At 34.7% G+C, this 17,629-nt stretch overlaps 1 pseudogene; it reads right to left on the bottom strand.

Annotated features, from left to right (window-relative positions):
- Window positions 1-997: 997 nt before the first annotated feature.
- LOC123632154 lies at window positions 998-1,432 on the bottom strand (annotated as a pseudogene).
- Window positions 1,433-17,629: the final 16,197 nt, after the last annotated feature.

Here is a 17,629-nt window from a genome sequence, read left to right as displayed (position 1 = left end):
AAAAATAGAGTAAATATTAGTTTTCCAGAATTAGTAATAAGATATTGAGAATTTATAATGAAATATCCTTTCAATATACATAATTTAGTGAGTGGAAGAGTCTGGATTATCACAATTATTTGTGAGACAAAAGTAAAATAATGGAGAATCTTTATCATATGATAACTGAGCAGCTTTCCTCTGACATTTAAAATCTAGTTAACTTCCCTTCTTCACTTGTGTTTGCAAAACAGGTTCAAATAATACTGACCTGTTAATTTAGACAAGGAAGCCAGAGGAAACATGTAAAAAGAAAAAGAAGAAATGGCCTTTCAAGTTTTTAGGAATCCATCAATTCCAAATCCAAGTCCCACTTGGGAAACTTGAGGGCGAAAATCAATAGGAAAACCAACAAACATTTTAGTAGCAATCTTATTAAATACATTTTATCCATTCAAAATATTAGAAGTTATCATATCCCTTTAAATTAAAAAAAGAATTTTAGAGAGATACAATATAGTTTTCACCCTTTACTAGGAAATGACATCTTCCTGAGTCACTATGAGTATGAAAGTATTTTGTTAAGTAGAATTTTTTTTTTTAAGTTGAAAAACCATTCATTTCACTGGAAAGAAAAAAGTGATCCAACTCTATAGGTCTAGCCTTTGGGCCAAAAAGAGATTCAGAAGCAGTGAGACTCTCACCAAGGTCATCCCCAAATCCAACACCCACTGGAGGTAGGAAGCAGGGAGGAGGTAGCTCAGCCCCCACCACAGTTTCTGCACACAGTGAGGCCTCCTGGGAGAACAGAACATGAATGGGAGGCTACAGAAGTATTGAAGGATAAGAAGAACAGGAAAGTGGTCAGGAAAGGAAAGGAAAGGAAGAGAAGGTCTAAACTCAGCAAGGTAAATTAAGGTCCATGGTTCCTGAGGGACTGAATGCACAGAGCCAAGAGCGTCCTGGAGATGGGGTACCATGAAGGGTGTATTCTAATGCACAACCGCAGCTTGGAATTTCAGCCCACACACATTCCACCTTGAAACTCTGTGTTATCAAGGCCCCTGATGGCCTCCACTGCATCCTCTGCCCGCTCCATGTGTACGAAGGCATAATCTTTCACGATGTGTCTGTCCATGATGACTGGACCATACTCCTCAAACTTGGCCCAAAGCTCCTTGTTGGTGCAGGTGGGACTGATATTGCCCACATGCAACTTTGTTGAGGTTTTGCTCTTATTCCTGCTGGCTTCCATGTTGATGTTCACTCCATGAAGCTTATAGTGGTGCAGGTTGCTTATGACATGTTCAGCTGCAGTTTTGTCTTCTGTGTGCACAAAGCCATAGTTCTTAATGATGTCACATTCCAGTACTTTCCCCTACTGCTCAAAGAGTGAGCAGATCTCCTGTTCTGTGGCCTCCCGAGGCAGATTACCAATGAACAGCTTCACCATCCTGCCAAGAGCCCACACGGAAATCAGCAGGGCCTCCTCCTCATGGCCCGGACGCTTCTGACAAAATGCTAAAATGGCGGGGGCCGCAGCCTGTTAAGTAGAATTTAAATCAAAATTTCATAAATAAGTCAAATGTATTAAAAATATAACTGATGCATGAAGTCACAAGATTGCCTACCAACCAAAAAAATATATATATATATATATGACAGAGAGATTTTTCCAGCAAGTCATCTTACATCATTTACTAATTTAAAAAATCAGGGAAAAGGGATGCAATTTCTGGAAGTATATCACTCTAGAAATAAATGGCAGACTCTGTTTAATGCAGGAACTAGAAATGAACCCAAACAGAAAACAAATGATGTAACAAATGGTTACTTTCACAGCTTAGTGGGATATCTATGGAGTTATACTTCAGGACACGTTATATAAGAAATATATTTTCAAATAGCTAGTGGAATGACAACGTGAATACCTGAATTAGACACATAAGTAATGATATCAAAATACTCGAGAGTATTTTGTTTTATTTAGTGATGTCAGTTCAGCGATTGGCTAGGCATAAGAGTATTAAGAAGATAGATGGTGAACATGCTAGTTTCCCCTAAAGATCAAGTATGTCTGGCACTCACAATGCTCTGTCACAATATATGTGTTGCTAAGGACATAAAATATGGTAATTCAAGAGGGGTTTAGGTTCTATTTCAACATTGCTGTGAATATTTTAATATTTAATTTAAATTGATAGCCTAATGTCACCATGTAAATGTGGCCCATGTGGCAAGCATAGCAGATAATGTGGTTGCTTTAAGCTGCAATAGCAGTATGTATTATGCAATCTTTAATAGAGGAAGAAACAGACAAATTCTCTGCTTCTTAGGGAAAACTAAATACCAGATAACATTTATCTTGCAAAACCTCTTGTTGATGTGTGGTACAGAATTTAAGTTGCTCATTAGTCTTTTATTAGGGTAATCCAGTTCTCTTGCTATGAGGTAGACAACAGGATGCAAAAGTTTAAAAGACATTATTTTTCTAGCACTAATAGACAAACACTTAATACATAATGCACTTAACATACTATGATTTATGCAAATTACCCCCGATTTTGTTCCCAGCAGACATATCTTGGCATCTCATGAAAACAGAGATTGGAACATCTGTGCTATTACTGAACAAATCTCTTCCTAGAAGTTGCTCTGTAGCAATGCCATATGGAGGGAATGTTTTCACATTTCTTTCATTCATTAGAAATTACATGAAAAGATTTGTACAATTACTAAGAAAGAAAACAAGATGAAGTGAATCCACTTGTAACATATGTACAAGCATACTTCAGAGATATTGCGGGTTCAGTTCCAGACCACTGCAATTAAGCAAATATAACAATAAAGTGAGTCAAATGAATTTTGGGTTTTCCAATGCATATAAAAGTTATCTTTACATGATATTGTATTCTATTAATTATGGAATAGACTTATGCCTAAACAACACAGTACATATCTTTATTAAAAGTCCTTTACTGCTAAAAAGTACATCATCTGAGCCGTCAGTAAGTCATAATCTTTTTGCTGGTGATGAAACTTGCCTCAATGTTGATGGCGGATGACTGACCGGAGTGGTGATTGCTGAAGGTTGGAGTGGCTGTAGCAATGTCTTAAAATAAGACAACAATAAAGTTTGCAATACAAATGGACTTTTTCTTTCACAAAAGAGTTCTCCAGAGCAGCCAGTGTTGTTTGATAACATTTTACCCACAGTAGAACCTCTTTAAAAATGGAAGTCAACTCTTTCAAAACCTGCCACTGCCTTATCCACTAAGTTTATGCAATAGTCTAAATCTTTTGTTTCATTTCAACAATGTTCACAGGTTCTTAACTGAGAGTAGATTACATCTCAAGAAATCACTTTCTTTGCTCATATGTAAGAAGCAATTCCTCGTACATTTAAAGTTTGATCATGAGATTGCAGCAATTCAATCACGTCTTTAGGCTGCACTCCTAGCACTGATTCTCTTGCTATTTCTATTACATGTACAGTTACTTTCTCCACAGAAATCTTGAACCCATCAAAGTTATCCAGGACGGTTGGAATCAACTTCTTCCCAATTCCCATTAATGTTGATATTTTCACCTCTTCCCATAAATCACCAATGTTTTTAATGGCATCTAGAATAATGAATCCTTTCCAGAAGGTTTTCAGTTTACTTTGCCTAGATCCATCAGAAGAATGACTATCTATAGCAGCTATAACCTCACAAAATGTATTTCTCAAATAATAAAACTTCAAAATCAAAATTATTCCTTGATGCATGGACTGAAAGATGAATGTTGTATCAGAAGACATGAAAACATTAATTTCCTTGTACATCTCCATCAGAGCTCTTGGGTGACCAAGTACATTGTCAATAAGTAGTAATATTTTGAAAGAAATGTTTTTTTTGGAGCAATAGGTCTCAACAGTCAATTTGAAATACTTAGTAAACCATTATATAAACAGATATGCTAGCATCCAGCTTTGTTGTTTCATTATAGAGCACAGGCAGAGTAGATTTAGCATAATTCTTAAAGGCCCTAGGATTTTTAGGATGGTAAATGAGCATTGTCTTCGACTTAAAGTCACTACCTGCATTATCCTCTAACAAGAGAGTCAGCCTATTTATCCTTTGCAGCATTAAGGCCAGTCATTGACTTCTCCTCCCTAGTTATGAAAGTCCAGATGCCATCTTCTTCCAAGAGAAAGCTGCTTTGTTTACACTGAAAATATGTTGTAGGGTGTAGTCACCTTCTTCTCTTATCTCAGCTAGATTTTTTAGGTTACTTGTGGCAGCCTCTCCATGAACACTTGTTGCTTTGCCTTGTAGTTTTATGTTATAGAGATAGCTTCTGTCCTTAAACTGCATAAACCAACTTCTTCTAGCTTCACACTTTTCTTCTGTAGCTTCCTTATCTCTTTCGGTCTTCATAGAATTGAAGAGAGTTAGGGTCTTTCTCTGGATTAGGCTTTGGCTACAACATGTCATGGCTGGTTTGATCTTCTCTCCAGATCCCTTAAATTCTTTCCTAATCTTGGATAAGGCTGTTTTACTTTCTTATTATTTGTGTGTTCACTGGCCTGAACTTTTAATTTTCTTCAAGAACTTGCCCTTTGCATTCACAACTTAGCTGTTAGACACAAGAACCTAGCTTTCAGCCTATCTTTGTTTTTGACATTCCTTCCTCACTAAGGTTAATCATTTCTAGCATTTGATTTAGAGTGAGAAATATGAGAGCCTTACTTTTACTTAAAAGCTTAGAGGTCATTGTCTGCTTATTAATTAGCCTATTTTTTTAATATTGTTCAATCTTAGGGCAGATGGAGCAACAAGGAGAGGGAGAGACAAGGGAATCGCTAGTTGGTGGAGCAGTGAGAATACACACAGCATTTACGGATTGAGTTCACCATCTTATATGGGTGCTGTTCGTGGTGCCCCAGGACAATTACAATAGTAACAGCAAAGATTACTGATCACAGATCATCATGAAAGATATAATAATAATGAAATGTCTGAAATATTGGGATGATTACCAAAACGTGATGCAGAGACATGAAGTGAACACATACTGTTAGCAAAACAGTGATGATACATTTGCTTGATGCAGGGTTGCCACAAACCTTCAATTTGAAAAAAACACCTTATCTATGAAGTACAATAAAGCAAAATAATATAAACAAGGTATGCCTGTATTCATCTATTTTCTTGGTGATAATATGGATATACTATTCTTTTTATCTTTTCTACATTTATTGTTCACAAAGAACATTACTCTTTATATGTGGAAAAAATTGCAAAATATGGAGCTGAAAAGCTATATGGTATCTACTATGGGATAAGCATTGTTCTACCCACTTTAAATATAGTAAGTTATTTAGCCAACGCCAGAGGTGGGTACCACTATTCCCTCCATTGCAACTGAGGCATTGCCAGGCTGAGGAAGCTAGTAAGTGGCAGCAACAGTCAAGTCTATGTTCTTAACCATTATGTATTAATATTTGTTTGAAAGCAATAGAATGTTCCTAAGCAATGGAATGGAATTTGTATTTTGAATAAAAATGAAATGAATTACCTTTTTATTAATACTAAAATACAGATATGCATTTAAAATTGTATCATTCAATGGCAAACATTAAAACTCAATCATTTGCTAAAAGTTATTTTCCAATCATTTGTTCAAATTCAAATTTATTTTAAAATAGATGCATAAACATATCTTTCCAAATATATCCAGAATATATAAATATTTATTGATAAAGGCTATTAAAAAACCTCTTTTGATGATTCAAACAGTAACTTTATAAAATGGCTACATATGGTATACAGATTATGCATAATTTAACTTATTTAAAGTAATGTAAGTTTTCCAAATTTCTGATGAGCAGCTTCATGTCTTAAAAATATGAACAAGAAGTTGAAAATTATAGTTCTATAAACAATTTCTATTGTCTTTCTTTTGGTATGTGAATTATTTTTTTCTTTGTTTCATCATCCACAAGTGGAAAGAACATTTCAGTGTTAAATCTTGCACTCAGTGATTTGCCTGTAGTATCACTTAGCCATTATCTGCATCTCTGCATAATCACATAATGATAACAAAAGGCTATTATCATCTCTTCTGATAGCATTTCTATCCTCAGCTTTTCCAAGAGAGAGAAGATATCTCAATAGTGTAAAGACTGTGCTTCTTAATACACAATTATTTCAGAGGGGTCTCAACTAAATGTTAAAAACAGTGAGTAAAACCATGCAGTGTTGGAAACCAATGTATCTCAAAATTTAGTGAAAATATTTGCTGAATATAAATTACCCTTGAAACATGCATAACTAAGCTTTACCCTAAACCTTTGAAGTCATAGGATCTAACAAGATCTTCAAATGTAATTAGTACACTAGATTAATTCTGATACAAGTGGTCCACAAACAAAGTTTCAAGAACACTACTTCCAATCTGCTATTTCTCAGTACATGCAATTCCATAGTTACCAATTTCACTGATGTCAGTATATATTGCAAAGCCCACGGTAAGTGCTAGATATTCCCTGATGCTTGAAACTAAGTCTATGACTGATTTTACCACTCCCCACTCCTGGTGGAATTTAGTGGAACGTTATGGTGTATGTTTAGTCTGACGAGAGAAAGGGGCTAAGAGCCTTGCTGTTCTGCAAAAACTGACCCAAACAACAGTCAAGTCTACTGTAATGATCAAATTAAAGGATCATAAGTCTTCATGTCCCTTTATTATGAAAAAACTGATTTCAGACTTCTTATTCTAGGTTGTATTCTGGCAGCTGGTTGCAGGATCATTGATGAATACCCAGAGCTTTTGCCAGTGCAAATTCAAAGCAAACTTTTTTGAAGCAATGTGATATTCTTATGGTGGAAACTATTTTTAGTAAAATCTTCTAAATGGCATGTGTTTTGAATTATTGTTGTTGTTGTTGCCATTATTATTATTATTATTATTTTTATAGGTCTCAAAAGAAGAAAAATTCACCTTGTTTTCTAAAAAGGAAGGAATCAATAAAATTCTGAGATCTACTCAGAGACTAGAATAGATACATTTCCAATCATGGAAAGTTAATCTCAATAACTCTAAGTTTCAGGAAATCTATCTATCTATCTATCTATCTATCTATCTACCTATTCTATCCTGTTTGCTTTTTCCAGTTAATGTCATGAATGAAGAGCTTAAGTTTGCTCTTGGTGTCATAGAATATTTTTGTATTTTGGAAAAGAGTTGGGCTTTTACAAGTCCTTTTTGACAACAACATTCTTTTGGTTAATGACCCTTCCCCATTCATGATCATACATCATTCGGGTCGGCAATAGTATCAGTTAAACATAGTGGATCAGTTATGCACAATTAAGCTCAATGGGGCTTCCATAACTTTCCAATTACCTACTCACCATGTAGAAATAAATATGATAAGAAATAGTCCCTCTCTCTCTCTCTTTTTTTTTTCCTCTCTCTCTCTTTGTCTCTTCCTTTTGGTTTATAAGATGATATATAGATAGAGAGATCTATAGGTAGATATAGATTATGCATTTTGTCTAACAAATTATTAAAAAATTCATACGACAAAAGTTCAATTTATACTTAAACTAGAGACTTGCCCATCCTTACCTGGTCCCTTTCAGGATTTTTAATAAAATGAACAGCAGAGATAGTCTCAGTACTCTGAGGCTTTTTTTACCTTTGGCTGGAGATTGTCTTGGGATAAAGTTATCTGTTGAAAAGCATGTAGCCTATAGCTAAGTGTTAACCTGGTTTTCCCCAGTACACAGATTTCTTTCAATTAGATGGAATACTAAAGTTGAGTTACATCTGTCATAGACTCTCTATAGAAAATGTGCATTCCCTGAAGCATGTTTTATTTATACTGTATCTCCACAATCAAACCAAGGTTCACCTTTGTTAGATTCATATGTGAATTTGTGTAGACACAGGGAAAAATGCCATGCACTGATTCACAGCAAAATATATCAGAATTCTCAAGCAACATGATTGATTGGAAATAGTGATATATTTGTGAATTAGAATTTTTATTTATTTATTTTTTTGTATTTTGCTGGGAGTGGGGGACAGTAGAGTAGTGAGTTCTAACTGACATTTAAATGACCCACTGTGTGTAGAGTTACCTGATTCAAACTGATTTTCATTCAGTCCTGAAACCAAATGTCAGACCTAAATATTTCCAATGGTTATGATATTTAGAAATCCACAAATATTGTTAAAGTTTGTGCAAACCTTATGGATCATGCCCCACAAACATTTTATTTTCAGAAATATAATAGTGATCTTATCATTTTGCATGATTTTAGTGACTATTTAATTATTGAAATAGTCTTTCTAAGATTTAAATCAAGTTTGAAAGATGACTATGAAGTTACAATGACTATTCTAGGTCAAGCCTTATTATTAATATCTTTTCCCTGGATTGTGAAACTGTCCCTGACTTTAGCTTATTTCTTCTAGTAGACTCTCCAAATTAACCTTTAAATTTTGCCAGCATGATGATGATATTTCTGTGCCTAAAACTTGTCATTGTGTCTGTAAGATTTTAAAGGTAAAATGAAATTTTCAGGTAGTATAGGAACCCCTCCTTCATATACCTCTGCTTTCTTCCAGCCTTATATCTTGGGGCCTTCTGTTAATCTTCTGTTTTGAAGAAAACCAAATATTGTGGTTTTCATGAACACATTCTCTCTCACAATTGTTTCTTTGCTTTTGTGTCTACTCCCCCTGCAAAAAAAAAAAGCCTCATCCTATTTAGCCTACTTATGACCCCTTCTAAACTGCAGACCCTGCTGGATTTGCCAAATGCAATCAATCACTCTCTCAGTTCCGTCCCATTCTTTCTTGTACTTATTACAAGAAGAATCATGTTGTATAGAACTGGTTGATCTCATGTGTTATGTTGATCACAGAAAAAATAAGGACCAAGGGGAAAGGTATTGATAACTTTAGAAAAAAACTCTAGGGATATAGGAAACAAGACTTTCTTGGCCACAACATAGAAATTTGGCAAAAAAAAACTGTGTTGGAATTTAACTTTTACAGTTAAATATCTTTTTACAGTTAGATATCTTTGCTAATCAGCATCAGTACTCGAACCATATTGTTATATCCAAATCAGACTTTTAATTTTCACAGATGTGCCAAATTGTCTTTTTCTAAGATGGGCACCACAATATCCCATTCCACATGCTTTTCTAACCATATAACATAGATACTCCTTCCATCAGGTGGTAAACTCTGTCTTCTTTCTTCATGTCCTTCATGTCCTCCTTGCCTAACAGGGGTACGATGGAATGTGATTTGTGAGACAAGATCATAAAAGTCATGTACTTTTGCCTTGCTCTCTTGGGATGACTGCTCTTGGAGCCCAGCCACCACAGTGAGGAAGTCAAGCAGCTACATGAACATGCTATGTGTAGGTGTTCTGGCAAAGAGACCAAACTGAGGTCCCAACTGACAGCCAACATCAACCCCCAGACGTGGGTGAGCCTTTAGTTGACTCCTGGCCCTATCTGCTGAGTCATTGCCAGCTCCAGCTGATACTGAAAGGAGCAAAGATGAGCTGTCACTGCCAATTCCAGCCGAAATTTCAGATTTGTGAATAAAATAAATGATCGTTGTCATTTTAAGCCACTAAGTCAGGGGTGCTTTGTTATGCAGCAAAAATAACTGGAAGAATAACTATGACATTATTAAATTTAATAAAACAAGAAGATGCATGTGTATCTTTCCTTATAGTAAAGCCATAAGATCCCTGAAGACAGTAAACATGTGGTATTTATCTTTGTGTCCTCAGCACTGAGTGCACCGCACAGAGAAAATCATTATTTGTTGAAAGAAAAAAAAAGAAAGGAGGGGAGAAAAGGAAGGAAAATTTATTGAGTAATACTGGAAATATTTGATATGGCTTATCTATAAAAGGGAAAGTATATGTACCAGATGACTGCCTCAGACAAAATATAAAACATACTTTTTAAAAAAAGAATATGAGAGTTCGTTTCATCCATCCATTCATCCATAAAATGCTAAGATTTAAAAATGATGACTATACTAACTAGATCAATGGAGGTAAAACTGCAGATCTAAGTTCACATTAATGTATTTTTATGCCCTCAGTACCAAATCCTAAAATCTTAAAAAAATCTTGACTTCCAAGCATCTCTCATTTTTTTCTTCTCATTTGTATCCTTAGTCTCTATGGGTCAGCACCTTGCAGTAAACAAATAATTTAATAAATGAGGAAATAAGTGTTTCAATTATCTCTGGATGTACTCATCACAGTGTAATCAAAGAATGGTTTTTACAGAGAAAATACAATAATAAAAAGTCACAGGTGCTGATACCATCATTCCTTACTTTCTGGACTCAGATTATATCCAACCAAATATTACCCTTAACTCCAATATTTACTCACCCTCTCGCTACCATAATCTTCTACACTGAACATAACCTATTCTAGCTCCTTTTCTAGTCTTCTCATCACTGAATTTATTCTGGTGACTGTCACACTTGCTTCAGAACTGACTTTCTGCCTCATAGTAAAAACTTTCCTTTCTTGCTGTAGAGGGTGGAGCTTCTTAGACTTACAGCTTTCAACTTTTTCCCTGCCATCCGATGTTCTGTCTATTTTTGGCTCACTTCCTTTTCTCTGTTTTCAATAACTACACTTTTTCTCATTCTAACTGCTCTTAATTTCTTTAGCAGATTCTTTTTTTGAAAACTTCAATCTGACTATTACCCGGCACAAATCCCCTTTTGATATTAATTCATTTATTTATGTTGAGCCAGGAATGTTGGATAGTACTGTGGTAACAAATTACTGACCTTTATTCTCAAACCTGCCTTATGTTAAAATTAGAGAGAAATCCATGGAGATCTTAAAAAAGAAACCAGCTGGCCACTCAGATACTAATTAGGGGGTGGCAATTTTAGTTTGAGTCATTCAGAGCAGACATATAAATTCATAAACTCAATGGACCCAGAGTTAAATAGGTTTAAGGGAACTGACTCATCAACCAGACATATAATAGATGCATGCACAAACCAAAATCTGGATTATTAAGTTACTGTGGGAATTATAACTGAAAGGTAAACTAGGCAATTTGTGTCTCTGTTCAGCTCACTCTGTCTTGATGGAAAAGAAAAAGGTATTAAGACCTGCCTGATAACTGTAGAATCAGAACAAGGGAAACAAACTGGATAACTTTTTCTCAAGCTTTATTGAAATGTAAATGCTATACAAAAAATTACAAACATTGAATGTATATACCTTGATGAGTTCAAACATATGCAAATGCCCATGATACCACCACCACAACCAATGTACTGCACAGTACTGCCCTACACGATTAATCTTAATAGCAGTTGTCCTCAAGTCACCATAGTCTGATGCATATCCCTTGGTTTAATAGGAATATACGAAGCAAAATTTTCTGTAAACAGAGTGAAGTCTCTCTCTCTGATAGTAACAGAGATACACTGATTGAAACTCTCTAGATCATACAAACACTCCATCAGCAAACTTTCCTGTGGTCATTGCAATAACATTGATAAATTTTACTTCTTTACATAAATTATTTCTTTGTATTTATTTATTTTTTCTGAGACTACACCTTTAGTCATGATTAAGGTCATTAAGGTCATTAAGGTCATTCTCAATTCTACTCAGTTATTGTTTTCATAAGAGCTGAATTACTGCTATTTTTGCTTAATCTGATCCATTGACATCAGGATATATGTAGATTAAATAAGGGAAGAATCAAGCTACAAGAGCTAATGGCCACTTTAGTGTGACCTATGTTGAAATTACTGTACTTTGATTTTCCCAGTCATGGATTTCCTCTCTTTTTTATTTTTTTATTTTTTTTATAATTAACTATCATCTTTGGCCCTGCATTCTGCCTTTTTATTTTTTATTAATATAGAATTTCCTCCAACATATCTATGTCAAGAAAAAACAAAGAAAAAGTATATTTTAAACCATGTCAATATTTGGTCTTTTTGTTTAAACTGAGCAATGTTTAGTTTAATGAGATTTTACAATTGTGTTCATCCATGCAACTACCACACAGATGAAGATATAGACTATTTCCATCACTCTGGACTACTCCTTTGTGCCCCTTTCCAGTCAATCCTCCCAAGAGACAACTATATTCAGATTTGTACAATCTATATTAATTTTGCCTATAGTTAGACCTCATGTAAACTGAATCATATTATGAATATTCTATTGTGTTTCAATTCTTTCACTCAAAAGTGTGTTTCCAATTCATCCATATTATTGTATGCACCAATAATTCACTTTCTTTTCCTGTTGAGTGATATTCCAAAGTATAATTACATCACAATGTATTGACCCATTTTTCTGATGATAGCCATATGAGTTATTTTTGGCTTTTAGCTCGTATAAATGAGGCATTTTTGTACATTGTTATACAAATATTTTGTAACTATATTTTCATTTCATTTTATTTCTCTTGGGTAAATTTCTGACATTGGAATTGCTGGAATATAGGATGAATGTGTATCAAAATGTCAAAGAGTTCCCCAAAGTGATTGAATCACTGCACACTATCACCAGAAATGTATGAGAATTTCATTTTCTTTTCACATCTTCCCCAACACTTGTATTGTCAATCTTTTTATTCTTCTTTTTTTTTTTAGGCATCATACTGGGTATAAAATGTTATTTTATTGTAGCTTTCATTTCCCTGATAAGTAATAATGTTGACAGCCTTTTCGTGAACTTATATAACACATTCTTATGTGTTGTATTTTTAATTGGATTATTTGACTTTTTATATTCAGGACACAAACCCTTAATTGATATATATATTGCAAATATTGCTTCTCAGTCTATGGCTCGTTCCTTTTCATATTTTTGTGATGATTTTTTTAGAAAGCAATAATATATAATTTTACTAAAGTTAAATTTATGCTTTTTCTTAATAACTCAGGTTTTTTCACCCTGGAAAATTTTTGCTACCTCCTAGGTAGAATTTGTATACTAATAAACATGCTTAAGGTCACTGATCCTTTTCTCTGCTCCTTCTAGTCTGTTTTTAAATACATTAACTATATTCCTTATTTCTGATATTGTATTTTTATTACAAGCATTTCCACATTTCTTTTTTATAATTTTCATCTCTATGCTAATATTCTTCCTTTCACAGATATCGTCCACTTTTCCCAACAAATCTTTTCACATAATTTTCATAGTTTAAGTTTTTGTTTTGTCATTCTAAGTTACATTTTCTTGCTCCACTGAGTTTCTTGAATTTTTTATTGAATGCTAGACATTATGTTTTCAATGGCTGAAATGAATAAATAATATTTACTCCCCAGAGAAGGGATGCCTCTTTTCTTGCCAGGCCACCACTGAGGTGGAGTACTGTCAATGTAATCTAAAGTTGAGCTGGATCTTGGCTTTTTAGCAACTCTCTTTAGAAATCATTAACTGGTGATTTCAAATATTTCGAGGACAGTTTCAGGAACTACCTTTCAGTAGGGCTTGGAATATGAGTACAGGCTGGATTTCAGAGATCCCTCTGTGCTTTACAGTTCACCTTTCTGCATCCTAAATTAGAGGACAGAGAACTCTCTGCTTTTCAGCCAGGCTGCCAGCTTTGATGGTCACTGGAACATTCTCTTTGTTCTCTAGTTCAGCCCAGATGTTTTCATCATGCTGTTTTGCTCTTAGCTGTTGGAGGGCTGCAGCTGTGCCCTAGGTGAGAGCCAGGGGTATCTCTGAGTGATGCCTCTCAGCATTCCTAGCCTGCTCCAGCTATTCCCATGAGCTCAGCCAAGACCTGTAGGAAAGACTTGGTGGGTTTGATTCAGACTCATCCTGTGACTAGAGATTGTTAATACTGTAATCTACTAGCCACCCCGTGCATGACTAATAGAAGTTTGTTAAAATCAGGTTTGTTTCTCCTTAAACCCCTCTATGGTACTTTCCTTTTCTATTCACCATTCTACTGGAGATGGAAAGGTTCATTGGCCTCTTTCTTAGAGCTTGTCATTCTTTTGCATGTAGTTTACTTATGTTTCGTTGCATCCTCAGCTCTTTGAGAGTAAACATAAATTAGAAAAAATAGCTATGATATTGAGGCTTACTCACTTTGTTCTAATTGTTAGTGGAAGTTATGAGCTGATAAAAACTATATTCTACCCACAATCAAAAGCTTATATTCTTTTTCAAACCTGTACATTAAAAGGCAATAATTGCAGTGAATGTTGAGGAATATATTTTTTTACAATTTGGAAATATATAAATTTCTGTAGTTTGCTGAAAGAAACTTATTGAGGTGTTTCTTGCAACCAAAAAGGAGATGTTTATAAATTTAGGAATAATATGTTATTTCTTTAAGAACAAATTTTTAAACAAGGTTTACAAGGTGAACTTGTACATGTTATAATGTTATTACATTGCAGCCCAAGAAGCCGTTTACCTGTCTGTTGCCCTGCTAATACCTTTTGAAAACCCATCTATAACAACATTTATTTTGTTTTGCAAAAGGAAAAGACAAGCAGCAAAGAACATAATATTAATGTCACATTAGTGTATCACTTCAGAGTTTGCCGTGCACTTTCCTGAAGAACATTTTATTTTCTTGTCAGAAACAACAAAAGGCACATACTATTGTATGAATTTTACTGTGGCAGAAGAATGGCCCAAGCAGGTTATAGGACTCTGTCAAGGTCATTCTAGGAGGTGTCAGAACAGGGATTTAAATGATCCAAATGAACTCTTCTGGGGCAGCCAAGTGAGGAACAAATGAAGGGAAACTGCAATGTTTAATAGCTGTAAACATGGTTTGTGCATTTAAAAAGACTTTGTTTATGAAAACAAGTGAAAGTGTTTCTAATAGTGATTTGCATTTGGCTATCAATCAGCAAACCTGCCTGATGGCTTTAATAGAAGAGATGTAAGTAATTATCTAATGTGTTAGGAAAAGGAAGATGGAAGGAAGAATTTGGCTCCCTTTCCCTCCATACCTATTTGATTTTCACACTGAGAGCTTTTTTATCTCTGCCTACCAATTAAACCCTGCCCAAGAAGACAAGAGGAATAATTGAACAGAACAAAAAAAGCTCTCAAGTCTGTTACTCTGAATTTGAGAATTTTAAGGCATTTGCGTATTTTGGAGGTATGCCTAAAATACATAATTATTTTGTTTTGAGTAAATAGATTTATTCTTATTTTAATTTATTCTCCAGATGTTTATATTTGTGTGAAATGTTAGAGACAGTGTATATGAATTATAGAATATTATTTTGTTCATATCTGTTTTTAGAAAATATGTCATCGCATTTCTGTCATTAATGGAAAGATCAGACTACAGATCAAGAAGTTGAAAAAGGCCTTATCTCCTAGTAATACACACCAACTACAGAGGTATGAATGTCACTTAAACACTTAATAATTGAACATTGTTTTCAGATAATATAATACTTTCACATGTATATTCTTTATGTTTATTCCAGGACATCCTGTAAGGAAAGTGATTTTATTATTATCCTAGTTTTATGGATGAGAGAACTGAGATCCAGAACTTAAAATAATTACAAATATTCATACAACTAGTAAACAAAATTTTAATTCCATTTTTCTGATCATGGGGCAATATATTATTATTTTCCCAAACAAGTTTTACAAAGGATAATATTACCTTTTGTTACTTGTGATATTTAATTTGCCTGCCTCCACCCTTCTAAACAAACCTTTTGGCAGTGAAAGAATTACTGTAATGTAAGTACAGCATACTCTAGTCTATAGCAATGGTTTCCTATGATCAGTGCAAGTTAGAAATACCTGGAGATATATTTTTTTAGATATATCAATGCAATATCCTATGTCTAGAAACTATGATTTAATTTATTTGGGTTTGGTCTTGATTATTGGCATATTTATTTATTTATTTATTTATTTTTATTTCAGCTCATTATAGGGGCACAAAAGTTCAGGTTATACACATTGCCCATACCCCCCCATCCCCCTGAGTCTGAGCTTCAAGCGTGTCCATTCCCTAGACAGTGCTCATCGCACTCATCACGTAGGTATGCACCCATCCCTTCCCCCCATCCCCCCCAGTCAGAACTTCAAGCATGTCCATTCCCCAGACAGTGCGCATCGCACTCATCAAGTAGGTATACACCCATCCCTTCCCCCCAGCCCCCACCTCTGTCCGATACCCAATTGGTGTTATTCCCAAATGTGCACTTAGGTAATGATCAGGGAAACCAGTCTGCTGGTGAGTACATGTGGTGCTTATTTTTCCATTTTTGGGATACTTCACTTAATAGAATGGGTTCCAACTCTCTCCAGGAGAACCAAAGAGATGCCATATCACCGTTATTTCTTATAGCTGAGTAATATTCCATGGTATACATATACCACATTTTGGTAATCCATTCATGAATTGATGGGCATTTGGGTTGTTTCCACATCGTTGCAGTTGTGAATTGTGCTGCTATAAACATTCGGGTGCAGGTGTCTTTTTTATAGAATGACTTTTGTTCTTCTGGGTAGATGCCCAATAATGGGATCGCTGGATCGAATGGTAGGTCTACTTTAATCTGTTTAAGGTATCTCCATATTGTTTTCCATAGGGGTTGCACTAGTTTGCATTCCCACCAGCAGTGTATGAGTATTACTGTCTCTCCGCATCCACGCCAACATGCATTGTTTGGGGACTTTTTGATAAAGGCCATTCTCACTGGAGTTAAGTGGTATCTCATTGTGGTTTTGATTTGCATTTCCCTGATGATTAGAGATGTTGAATATTTTTTCAGATGTTTGTTAGCCGTTTTTATATCTTCTTTTGAAAATTTTCTATTCATGTCCTTTGCCCACTTTTTGATAGGGTTGTTCGATTTTTTCTTACTGATTTTCCTGAGTTCTAAATATACTCTTGTTATCAGTCCTTTATCTGATGTGTAGTATGTGAAAATTTTTTCGCATTCTGTAGGTTGTCTGTTTACTCTCATGACTCATTTTTAAAGCTCTTCAGATGTTTTAATTTTAAGTAGTAGAGAGACATAAGAACTATTGGTTTAGGAGTCAGAAGTTAGTGTCAAACTCATTCTTTTATTTGTTGATTCTTTCTGTCTATATACATTAGTAGCCTCTACTCACATGACTAGCCCTACTTCAATAACCACTTTATTGTCATATATGTCCAAATAGTAAATTGCACATTGTTTGATAAGGAGACTTATTTCCTTTACAAGATGGAATGCTTATATTATTTCTTCTTTTGGAAGTGTTTGAAGATCAATTCTTCCTCTGCCTCTAAGAAAAAAGAACTTCTTTTTTAAAATTGTTATTCTCATGCTTGCTAAAAATTTAGGCGATAGGTTTTGTAGTTTAAGTATATGAAGAGAAAGTAAATGAAAAGGAAAGCATATTTATGGAAGAATTTTAAAGGTATAGATAATAAATTATGGGGGGGAAGTGGTGAGGCAAATGTCAAGGATGCTTGAGAGACTTCAGTGATATATATAAGGTTTACTAAAGATATAAGGATTATTACTGGAAAAATTTAATCATATTGTAGGCTAATGAGATATCATGGTAGGGATTACAGAGCAGTAGTTGTCTAAAAGTTTCCCAGACTTCACTGAAGAGACAACCCTA

Source organism: Lemur catta, chromosome 2 (assembly GCF_020740605.2).
Source record: "Lemur catta isolate mLemCat1 chromosome 2, mLemCat1.pri, whole genome shotgun sequence".
In the NCBI taxonomy this organism is placed as follows: Eukaryota; Metazoa; Chordata; class Mammalia; order Primates; family Lemuridae; genus Lemur; species Lemur catta.
This window is presented reverse-complemented; position numbering and strand designations above follow the sequence as displayed.